The sequence below is a fragment of the Passer domesticus genome, chromosome 1 (assembly GCF_036417665.1).
Source record: "Passer domesticus isolate bPasDom1 chromosome 1, bPasDom1.hap1, whole genome shotgun sequence".
NCBI classification, from domain to species: domain Eukaryota; kingdom Metazoa; phylum Chordata; class Aves; order Passeriformes; family Passeridae; genus Passer; species Passer domesticus.
In genome coordinates, this window is record NC_087474.1 from 125,543,412 (window position 1) to 125,555,763 (window position 12,352).

The 12,352-nt window shown below is 37.9% G+C and overlaps 1 long non-coding RNA gene across 1 annotated transcript; it reads left to right on the forward strand.

Annotated features, from left to right (window-relative positions):
- The first annotated feature begins 4,225 nt into the window (after positions 1–4,225).
- LOC135289502 (uncharacterized) lies at positions 4,226–8,983 on the forward strand. The gene is made up of 3 exons (XR_010352267.1): positions 4,226–4,358; positions 6,947–7,092; positions 8,641–8,983. It is a non-coding gene; the product is annotated as an uncharacterized LOC135289502 (long non-coding RNA).
- Positions 8,984–12,352: the final 3,369 nt, after the last annotated feature.

A 12,352-nucleotide genomic window follows, 5' to 3' on the forward strand; every position in this document is an offset into this window, starting at 1 on the left:
TCCCTGCCCCCGGGACCCGCTAAGGCTCGTGGCCTCCCCTTTTGGCTAAAATAATCCATCTTTAGATACTAAATCGCAAAATGCTGCAACTTCATTGCAGCTGGGAAATGAAGTGCAAAGTGGGGTCCCTACTGGTGCAAAATGGCCTTGGAGCACCTCATCCTTAACGTGCATACGCAGTAATGAAAATATATTCACTGTACCAGGAGAAAGGGCGGTGAAACTGAATTCAACCTCCAACTTTGCTGCACAGCAGTGAGTTCAATTATGAAAAGTAAAGAGTTCATTGCTATTATTTTATTTTGCATTTTTAGTATAACCTTTTCCTTGTATTAGGTTTCCTTTGGAATCTCTCTGGCCTACCTATGCTAAAAGCCTTATTTCATTTAATATACAATTATTAAGGCATGCTTAGGCCCAGAAAAAGGTTTACAAAACTTTGTCTATATTACTTTTCCCTTTTCTGACTTTCTACAGTTAATACTTTTTGATCAGCATTTTTCCATATCCGACCATGTCTTGGACTCTTATACATTACTGAAATGTCTACAGGTATCCCCCTCAGCTTTCCAGTTGGAGGAGGGGGTTTTTTTGCCACCCCCTCCAAAAGAAAAAAAAAAAAAAGGAAAAAAAAGGCAGAAACTCAAGGGAGTGAATAGGGAATACAAGCTTGCAGGGAGAAAGTATTGGAGGAAAGGATAAAAACTGGGAAACAGGTGTGCAGTCAAGAGTATTTAAGAGTATTTAGATGTGGATATCTGGACAAAGAGGTGTGAGGAAGTGTGGGTTTACCCTGGAACAAGAAGAAAAAGCAAGCTGGAAATACAGCAAGAAACGGAGAGAACAGAATATGGAGGAGACACTAACAACAGGTTTTTAAAAACCACTCCTTTAGTTTCTGGGCAGAGCTTCCATGGGAAAGATTTGCATGCAAATGTGTAACCCAACCATGGGTGGTAGGAGAAAAACAAAGCTAAATCACAGAAAGTTCATACAGTGATTTTAAACACCACTTCATAATTTTTGCCATCTTACTTTTTTTTCTTTTTTGCCACTTACTTTTGCCATCTCAGAATTCTCCTAACTCAATGCTTCATCTGTGAAAACAAAAAGGGCAAGAGAATACAGATCCTTTTCATTAGATGGATCAGCTGAGCAACTCATAGCTTCTAACTCTTTTCTACAAAATTCATATTGTGATTTAGGCTTCACAGATGAACAAAGTTAGTTATACAAGCAGTTTCAGTGATTTCCCTCAGGACTGAGTTACAAAAATATCTGTAAATTTGAGAATTTTGTTAAAAATTCTGCAAATGAGGCCATATTTGTAAGACTAATGAGAACTCCCTAACTATGAAGATGTGATATCATCAAGGCTTGCTTCAGAGGTGCCACCATGCTGTAAACTTGACCCTTCACCAGAGCAATTAACACCTGTTGCAAGATGAAGCTTGTAAGTTTTTGTTTTGTTTAATTACATGTGAAAAAGATCTCAAGTGTCTGAAAGCTCTGTCTAAATAAATTATGCCTGTTGGTAAACTTTGCCTTGTTTGTGCCCTTGAACCACAAGGATTACTCTTATAAAAAAGACCTGAAAATGTGACAGCAGCTCTTTGATGTTTCCTTTTGGCATATTCCTGTGACAAACAGACTTTTAATGGATAGCTGGAATTTGCAGTCCTGCAAGAGTAAAACCCAGACAATACTTTAACAGGTCTGTGACAAGTGTTCAAGAGGTGTGGAGGCAACTATCTTAGATTGACTGTAACATATACATGCACTTGTGCTTCTTTTTTTTACAAGATTCTATAAAAAATTTAAAAGGTTTTTGAGTTTCAACTCTACAGTAGTAGTTGTGTGGGTTTTTTTGTGAACGATATGGATAAATACAAAGACCTTGTCTTTCATGCACATGCACTTAACATTAATATACAAGTTTCATTAGGATCAAGATTAAGAGTTTAACTTGCATAAAGGGTGAACTTAATTCCAGACACTGACGTTTGCAGGAGGTTAGTATCTCTATAAATTAAGTTCTAGTTAACTTGCTTAAACTTGTGCAGAGGACATGGAACATCATGGAATGTTTAATTTTCAGGTCTTTGATTTTTCTACTAAGAATTCACATATTTAAAACACATAAATGCAGACTGGTGAGTCAGGAAATCAAGATAAATATTGGGAGAGTTGATTTATGGTTCCAAACAGATTGCTCTTTCCTCTTGCTTATCTAGTCAAAGAAGTGCACACCAGCTAAAGCAAAGTAACCCTACACTCCCAATAGTATTCAAGTATTAATTCTTCAAGATTATCACATATTCCAGGGTGAACAGGCATTTAATACGAATTACAATTATATTTATTAACTAAAGAGACATAACATTCCATGCACATGAAAAAAATATTGCCTATCACTCTGGTATTTATTATGTACAGGTAAAAAAATCCAAAATCCCTCCAAACCAATAGTCCTGTACAGGCAAACTCCTGTACAAATGTAAATTTCCAGCAAAGTCCAGAGCAGACAGCCACATCACTTCAAGCTTGTCACAGGAATCTGTTCATGTTAAGTACTTTGGAACTGGAATATTATTATGAAATCTTTCAAGCTAAGCAAAATTGAATTGGGAGCTCATTACTGTATCTGAAGGGTGACCATTTTGTACAGCAAAAAGGAGTGTAAATCATTGTCACCCTTTTCTGAATCCATTCTGTAAGAATACTTCAGCCTAGTAGTGCTGAAGACACAAGCCTTTCACTGAAACCCTGAAGTGTAGCAGGTCTGGCTGCAGTGTATACTTTCTGATTTTCTGTCTGAATTTCTCCATGACCCATCCTCCTGTCGTCTGTCTACTCCCTGGTGCTGGTGGCATTGTTTGAAACTATTTCAAACCTTTTTCTGTTGTACTGGACTAAAAGCTTATAACATACTGTGTAGTGAGGTTGGTTGGTGACTCAGCAAATTAGTAACAGCCTTTGAAAGTCTTACTCTGTAGTGTAATTCAGCAGTCCCAGCTGGTAGGTCCATGGCAAAGAACTTGTCTTTTATTTTACACCACAACAGACTATATGCAAAACCATCTTGGTGTAAAAATAATTTTTAAAAAATGTGTAATATAAGCACAGCCCAAGCTTCTACTTAAATTAAACCTACTTTGCTCTGTAAGACACTGCAATCCTCAGTGGGTGATGAGATAATGAAAAACATTGAAGGCCAGGAACTGGCAGGGTCACTCAAGGACTGACTGAGCTACGATGTCTTTGATCCTGCTGTCTTGCTGTAGCAAGAGTATGAATCATCTGTATCAAACTGCATGCAGAAGTGATGCTTGTTCACTGCCAGGTATGTGGACATGCTCTCGAAGTCTGAGCATGTTCTGAAAGCAGTAAGGACTCAGTAGACCCAGCCCTGTCACATGGCTGTGAGAATATGCATTGCACTATATACAAGGGGAGAAAAGACTTGTGTAGGTTCCTTAACTCTCATCTCTTCCTCCTACTCTGCTATCATAATTTTCCTTTCACATACTGAATTAAAAATGGGTCTATGCTGCCTGCAATTTGTATTGTGTTAACACACAGAAAACTTTAAGATGAGTCATTGACAACTTAATTCCATTTAACACCAGCTTCTCTGTTTCCAGCTGAAGGCAAATCATCTCCACTGAATTTCTTAATGTACTTTTATTTTGCCTAATAATTACTTTTATTAGGCAAAATCACTGTCCACTGCCTTGATGGCATAAAGCTTCACAGGCTTGGGCATTGATATTTTATTTACAAAAGAGCCCAAGTGTGAGAAGCCACATTAGAACCGTAGCCTGTGGATAGATTTCTGTTCTTCCTGAAATGGTACCCATCCTCTTTGCTGATCACGGGGGATCATGATGAGATAAACCTAAGGGGTTAGAAATACTACCCAGTGTGAACTGAAATTGGATTATAATGTGTCTGGATCTGGTGGCATGTCATAGAGTCAGTCTAGACTGGAGAACTTTCTGCATGGTAGGCACCAATGTCAGCTCTTCAGTATGGCTGCTGTCACTGGGATATGTCCAAATTTTTTTCCCTTTGCTAGACAGCAAAGTTGTGGAGGTCCAGAGAACAGCTACTTTTACATAAAGTCTGTTGATATAATTTCAGAGGAAATGTGTGGTTTTCAGGAGTCTTTTTCCAGAAGCTGTGTTGAGAAGTGACTGTCCATTGTTGGCTGTTGCAAGTTAGCAATTGACAGGTTTTAGATGATGAAGTCAATGTCACCTAGTTTCCAGGTGACCAGTGTTTCAAGTTCCTTCAGCATCCTTGGCAGATGGTGGAGGCCTGCTGCCTTCTCTGTGTGGGCTGTTCCTGGAGCTGAGGTAGGATCCTCTGCCTGACAGGGACAGTGGTGCTGTGCTGGCTGTGACCCACACAAGGGCTGACCCGTGAGCCTGGTGGACAGGAGAGAGGTGAGGGCAGTGGAATTCGTGCTGCAGATAATGCTCCAAGCATTATACTTTGTAAGCACTAAATACCTTTGTGCCCTCGCCTTTCTGTTTGTTGTCAGCATTAGCTCTTGGGTTCAAAAGTTATGAGAGAGAGAGAGAAAGAGAGAGAGAGACAGGACAGAGTCTGACTGACAGACAGAGAGAAGGCCAGGCAATGTGATCCCATTTATTTCCTTGAGAATAAATTAAATTATACACAAAACTGTAGGTTGTATGTTGGAGGGTGGGATTTTCCAAAGCTCCTAGATCTAACATGGTAACTTTATTTATGCACCCCATCTTAACTCAGATTAAAGGAGAATTAAGAACCTAAGTAATAGTTAAAGTCTAACCTAAATGACTCTAATAGGATTTGCTATATCAATTGATTAGCCTTAACCCCACCTGCTGTATTTAAAATGGTAGACTATAGGAGTTTTGGCACTGATTTTGAGAGTCTACCATTTTATAAAGCTTTTGTAAAAGCAATGATGATGCCTGAAAACCTTGAAAAATGTACAATCACAACATTAGGTGTCCTAATTCACACCATGGTAAAAAATGTCACTGGGGAAACAAAGGTTTACATTGCTGACAAACAGTCAGTAATGATGAAGCAATGTTGGTACAAGCTTTTGCAGCGATAAAATTAAATAAAATAAATATTGGGTAAGAGATCCCTCATTTTCTATAGACAGTTAAAACATACAGTGTTCCAAAGGCACAATCAAAGTAGGCCTTCATTTAGTTTTCATTACTTTTACGTGCAGGGTGTGCAGCAAAGAGCCATATGTTGTGGTAGATAAGGTGCACTGACACTGTCAGGACCCATGAGCAAATTCTGACTGATAACTATTTGCAGCAAGGATTGCAGATGAAAGTAAGCAGAGTGACGAGAAGTAGAGATGTAATACCTTCATCTGCTGGGTATTGTAAAACTAAGACTGGTATGCCTCACTATCAAAATTAATTTCTCCTAGTCAAATAGAAAGCAGATTTCATCAGTAGGACCAATATTTCACTTTCACATTTTTTTTACCCCACAGGAAAGTTGATTTTAAAGAGAAAGACTAATTAGCTTTAAAATGCTATTTCTTTAAACTGTGAACAAGAACTTCTCTGTATGTTTTTCAAATAACAAGTTATTTATAATGAATGCAAATAAATCTGTCCAGAGGACAACCATCCATTTACTGCATTCCAAGATTAGAAAATTTGCTTTCATTTTGTATTGTAAATCCCAAAACCTATGAGAGCATTCCGTATCAAAATATTTGTATTTGAATTTAAAATGTCATATGGATATTTAGACACTGTACTTACACTGACTAGATCATCAACATTGAACATTTCAGGACAGAAAATCAAACCAAACTGGCAGATCTCTCTACATGCAGACTGGTTAACCTCTGTGAAAGCTTTGAGTTTAAATGAGGAATATCTCCTTCAAAGAAATTATTCTGAGGAGCTTTATTGCAAAATCCAGATGAACGGCTTGATTTTCAAACGTGCTTAAACTTGCACAAAGTATCAAAGGAGGATAATAGGGCTTCTCAAAATTATGTCTATTGAGAAGCTTATCTCTAGGAACTTACAAAGAAGTTGGGCAGAGTCTAGGCAGTGCAAATAGTTTGACCCATGTAAGTTCTAAGCATTAGGGTACTATTTGCCCATCTCCCTGACAGTAAAACCAAAGCTAATAAATAACCACATTGCATCATAATTCCTTGCTACTTCAGGGAAATCTTGTTTACTTAGACCCCTTCCTGCCAAATAAAACAATATTTGAGTCCTTCAGTGAGATATAAACTTCAATCCAGATGGGCAATCACTGGGTATTAACTGACTCAGATGAGTTAATAAATTAATTAGGCATTTTTATTCTTGAATTTCTTCACTTTCTTCAGTAAATTTAAATAGAAAAGAATGCTTTCTTGTCACCATGATATTTTATGAAAATCCTTTGCTAGGATTTTTCTCCTATTTCTGCTGAGAAGCCTCAGAAAAGAAATGTAAACAATAACTATCTGATGGCTGTGGAATGTGGTCTGGACATTGTTTACCAACAGGTGCATCTTTGATTGGTCCATGTGGATTGTTTCTACTTCATAACCAATCAAAGATCCAGCTGTGTCAGACTCTCTGAGAGTCATGAGCTTTTGTTATCATTCCATTCCTTTCCTTTCTAGCTTTCTGATGGATCCTTTTTCTCTATTCTTTTTGGTATAGTTTTAGTATAGCATCATAACATAACATATAACATAACATAACATAACATAACATAACATAACATAACATAACATAACATAACATAACATAACATAACAATCTCATCCCTTCTCTCATCCTGGGACCCTCAAACACAACCACACTTTCTATATTGCTGATAATAATCATATTCATAATCTCAATGCAGCACCATTGGAAGGAAGCATGCATGAGCCATTTCTATCTTATGTCAATGTTCTCCTTTCTTTTAGTGCATGAAGGTAGCCAGAGGACAGACCTGTTCCTAGGCAATGAAACAAGTCTTTCCTGTGATGTCCTTTCAGCTGTCCAGGAAAAGGAGTCCAGTACCGTAGCAGTGAAATTCAATAAAAGCCATGAGCATGGAAGGACTTAAAAGGTAGTTCCATAATGTGGCTAACTTGAAAAGATACCTGTGATGCCAAAAAAAAAAAAAAAAACCATGCCAAAAGGTGAATAATATGCATTGATGGTACTACTACTACGGTTGATGTTGCTCTCATTTTCATAGGTTCTGTGCAGATGTGTTTGTCTCTGGCCTTGGGCAGCCTATATCTGCATATGAGAAAGACACACAAAGACAGAATTAGACAAGAAAACAGTGGAACCATACTGGTCAAAATAAGAAGCCTATATTATTGCATGCCTGCAGCCCAGTTCTAGAGAAGCCTAGAAATGGCCTAGATGAGAGCTTCAAGGACGGGTTGAAAGCAGCAAACTCCTTTTGAAAGGCTTTTCCCAACTGTGAGGCAGAAGCTGGCCTGCACCAAATTCTAACTCACTGCTAAAGAAAAGCTGATGCATTGGTTAAATGGCCACAATAAAAAGTGTTTTGATTTGAGAATAAGTATCTTAGGTTTGATGTCACAGATAAATTGGAGTATACAGAAAGACACAGAGAGCTAACACTTTCAGATGTGCACAGTGTATCAGCCACGTGGGTGGGTGTGAGCAGGGCAAGACTGAATCCGACAAAACCAGAACAAGGTCTCAATAAATGAGACAACCATAATGTGAATGAGAAAATGAGAAATTCAATTTATGAGTAGACAAAGGGAATTCAATAATTTTTTTTTTAATAATTCATTCTGTGAAATTACTAAAAAAAAAAAAAAGGTATGATCTAGCAATGAAGACACAGAAGAGCTTGATGTTCAGGTATAGCCAAAATGACAGGCAGAAAAATAACATCTGCACAGCAGCAAGGATTATGCTGTGAGGATGAGGCTATTGGCTAATCATCCATCAGAGGAAGCCTGGAAGCCATACGAACATGTTAGTTGCCAGATAAATGTTTTGGAAGTGAGAAGTGGATGTGATAACCCTAAAATGCATGACCAATTGCAGAGAAATAAATGGCATTTGATATATATCTGATGGAAATACAAGCACAAAACAGATCACATAGTGTAATCTATCTCGGAACTATTATTAGTCATCTCTGTCCTGTAGAAAAGCAGTAAGGTATCTCATCTTTGATTTCCAATAGTTATTTCCATCTCATTAAACTATTTTTAGACTGAGTGGGTAAAAAGTTTTGCTTCCAAACAAAAGTAATACGGTCTTAATGCATATATCTAGTATGGCCTGTTACTAACCTCCTTTTATCTGGAGAAACAGTGATTCATTCCAGCTTTTTGTTTGCTTGTTTGTTTGTTTTCCTTACATATTCAATGTTTAATTCATCACACACACCTTGATTACTCATCCTCTTTAATCATCTTCATTCTGTGAGAGAGCCTGGTGAAAAAGTACAGAAACTATGCTTTTGGGACATCTTTACCCACTAGCTAGCTTTTAAAAAGCTAAGAAACTTATTTTCTCCCCTTTGCAAAGGATGTGTGGCCTGGCTTTCAATTAAGGCATATTTCTGCAGTCCTGTCTTCAGACTGACTTCTTTGTAAATTTACCATTTTCTGTCTTACAGATCACCCCAGAAATGTTTCTAAAACACCGACACCACTCAGTTATGTAGATTTACACCGAAAAGGTAAATCCTCAGAGTATGCTCCTTCTTCATCCTAATTTGAAGATGGTCTATCCTGAGACTGGCACAGGGAGTAGCTCCCTCCCTACTTTGAGGACTCACAGAACCAAGGGCTTCTTTCTTGGCTCTCTGCTGAGATGACAAACTACTGTTCTGGCCCTGACTATGCAGCAGACTCATGTTGCCATGAATAAAGATTTTATCAGCCCCCTCAGAAGAAAATGAAACAGAAGCGGTAAAATAAGAACTAAGTTGTTAAAACTCACCACAAACTTAGTGAATAAATAAGCTAAATAAAGAATAAAATCTACAACCTTATCTACCCAAACGTGACTTCTGGTTTAAAAGAAAGACTTTGACTTTTGGCAGTTTGGCGAATGAGAAAAAGAGGGACTCAGGTGCAAAACTAAAACTTGGTGTTAAACTTTAGCAGCAACAACAAAATGAAGAAAGAAAATAGTGTCTTTATAAAACTTGTATATCCATTTCAGATCTACAATAACAAAGAAAATGAGGAGGAAGCTTTTCAACAGTCAACTTCATATATAATTAAGAGCTGCACTAACATTTTCTAATTTACATATTTCAGATTATGGATATCATCATTATTCCAAGATGCAATGCAGATAATAGGCCTATTTTTTCATGTCCTGTAAATTATCGGTCTACAAAATGCTGAGTTTCTGATAAATGTATTCTCTATAGCTTTCCAGTGACCCAAAGCCTTAATTTTCTTTAAGATAATATCCTTAGGCTGTTTCTTCATAGACTACAATTTAAACTTGAAAAATACTTGACATGATGTGGACATGTAAAGGTGAAAGGTTAGCTTCCCATGTGCATCATCCTAGTTTGTACACCTTACTCTGCTTCCCACCCTTGTAGTTAAAAGGGCCTTTGCGCTTTGGCCATGAGCAAATCAGACTGCTACACCTAAATGACAGATGAAATCTCACTGCAGTGCACTTAGCAGTAATTAGGTCTGAATTCTCCAGGTTCACGTGTGCACCCTTTAGAGATCTTAGTAACAAGCTCTCTAGAATCTCTTCAAATTGGCAATTCACACATGCTTTTCCTTCATGTAGTAATTTTAAACAATTTTTCTATGAATAACAGAAGCTTGACTAACTCTAAATTTGTTCTGTGTCTCTTAAACTATTCCAGCTATGGTTAATTTGCTTTTCCTAATCATCAATAACTCCTAGTCCAGAACCTCCAATTCCTGCCCCACCCTCAGTCTCACCCTGAGTTTCCCACTGGGCTCCCCCACTTCAGTTCTTCAGTTCCCTCACCCCAGACCTGAAGCCCTCCTAGACCTGCCTCATCAATCAGATCCCTCTCATGGTCTCACCTTTGCCACCTTAGTCCTTGGGCAAGATTTGAACAGGTGGTGTGAGTGTCCTCAGCCACCTGCCTGAGGTGCATAAGCAAGGAAAAAGGACAGGCACAAGTTCAATGTGTTTCCTCCCTCTCCTCCATCTACCGTCCCCTTACCATAGGAATTAAAGGAGTTTGTTGTCCTGGAGTCTGCAAGAAACAGAGAAATGCCTTTTGAAAGGCACTTCCCTCAAAACCACATGCCAAGGTAGGCCTGCATCACCAGAATTTCACCTTCAAGGCAGCAGAGGAAACTAGAGTGGCCTGAAGGCTACAGGTGTCACAGCTTCTCCTGGAAGCTGCAGGGACTTCAAGTTCCCACTGGGGCACTGGAAAGGGAGGCAGTGTTAGGAACAAATAATTTTGTCAGAAGCTTTTATTGTCAGATTGCAAAGTAGGGGAATTATTGGGCAACTGACTGATGCACAATTAACCAAGAAGTCTGGGGCAACTATCCTTTTTTTACAGCTCCAAAAAAGCTGATTTATATTAGGATGAATGATTGCACAGCGCATGGTTAAAGAATAACTCAAGAAAACAAGCCTTGGTCTCCACAAGGAAATTGGAATAGTGTCCATAATTCACACCTGCATAACTGGCCATAGGGGCCTTCCTGCCCCTTCCCCTGGCCATGTGCTGTAATATCACAACAGTGTTCCTGTGTTCCTTGCTGGAAGTTAAACTTCTCCTGTGAGTGATGAAGCATTCAGGCAACGCCAAGATTTGTCTTTATTTAATGTATTTAAAGAACTACTTATCCAAATCACTTTGAGTCTGGCCATAAACTTTTTATTCAAATGCCAAAAACACTAATGGAAAACAATCTATTCTGAGGGTACCAAAGGTGAAGAACCACTGAAATTTATTACGGAGAGCAGTACATCTCCATTATGGTGAACATCTAGTTTTACTTCCGAAACAGAACACTCAATTCTGGAAAAGGAGGAGCCCAAGCATTTGGATAGCAATCTTATTCCCGTTGCCAAGAATATTCCTGTTGGAGTGTTGACTAAGGAATTATAGTAATATTTCTTAGTCACAATGATTTCCAGTTGCCCTTATATTTCAAGCACCACCTAGTGGATCTATTAAAAAAGCTACCAAAACAAAAGCAAGGAGCAAAATATGTTTTCTTTTTAAGGTATGAATGGCAGCTGTCAGCCTCCCCTCTTTAAAACTTGCTATTTGACTGCTTGTTCATTGCTTGCAAGTCACAACAGCTTTGAAAAACACTAAGTTAATAAGGGTGAACAAGTACTGCTTAGTACGCACAAAATTTGGCTCTTACTGAGCCTCAGTGTAGGACATTCCCTTCCCAATTCATTATACCCAAGACATTAAGATGGATATGTCCTTTAATTTTCGGAATTTCCTGAGTAAAGAAAAATAAAATTCTTCTTCCTCTAAATGGAAACAAGTTCAAAAGACTGAGTAGTCATTATTTTAACACTGGAAAATAACTAACCAAAGAAAGAAGGTATTTCTAATCTTGTTCACCAGGCAGTCAAATGTGGCCATATAATTACATAAGCATATAATTTTTAAAATGTAGTATATTAAGCTTAGAGACACTTGATAGATGTCCTATCTGAGCAATTACCTACAACAAATATAACATTAATCAATACACTGTTAAAATTTTTATTCTTCTTGCCGATTAAATTTAATTATAGAGGGATTATTACTTATTTAAAATTCTGTATTTGATCTGAGTAGCACATCTTAATGTATATAATTCATGCATTACATATTACCCATGAAAAGCATTTTTTGGCAAGACCTCAGAATTATTGTTGCAAGAAACTGAGATTTGATTAAAATTAATAAATACTGTGATCTTTAAAGTGATGGGTGATTAGTCTAAAGTAAACTAAGTTTACCTTGACACAGGACTGGGACCAAACCTTGAGCGCCTTGTCTAATTAGGGGGCTTAATGTCAGACCTTGCAGGTAAGATCAGATAATAGAAATGGCCATGACTAGGCAACTAAAATAGAAAGAGTACTGTGAAGTGTCACAGTAAGAGAAAACCTGTCATGCCAGAATCAGCATGAACATTTATAAGATGCAGGTACTGATCTGAAAGATCAAAACAGCCGAAAACAGAAATCAGTGAAGTAACTGAAAGCAAAAACCACTTAGAAAAAAAATAATCCTGAGCTCTCTTCCGTGTAAACACTTTTGAATGGACCAGAATTAATGGTGTTGATCCAGCACCTGATGTTTGGTTACATAAGTTAATGAAAAGCTTCAAAATATGGACAGCCTCTATGTC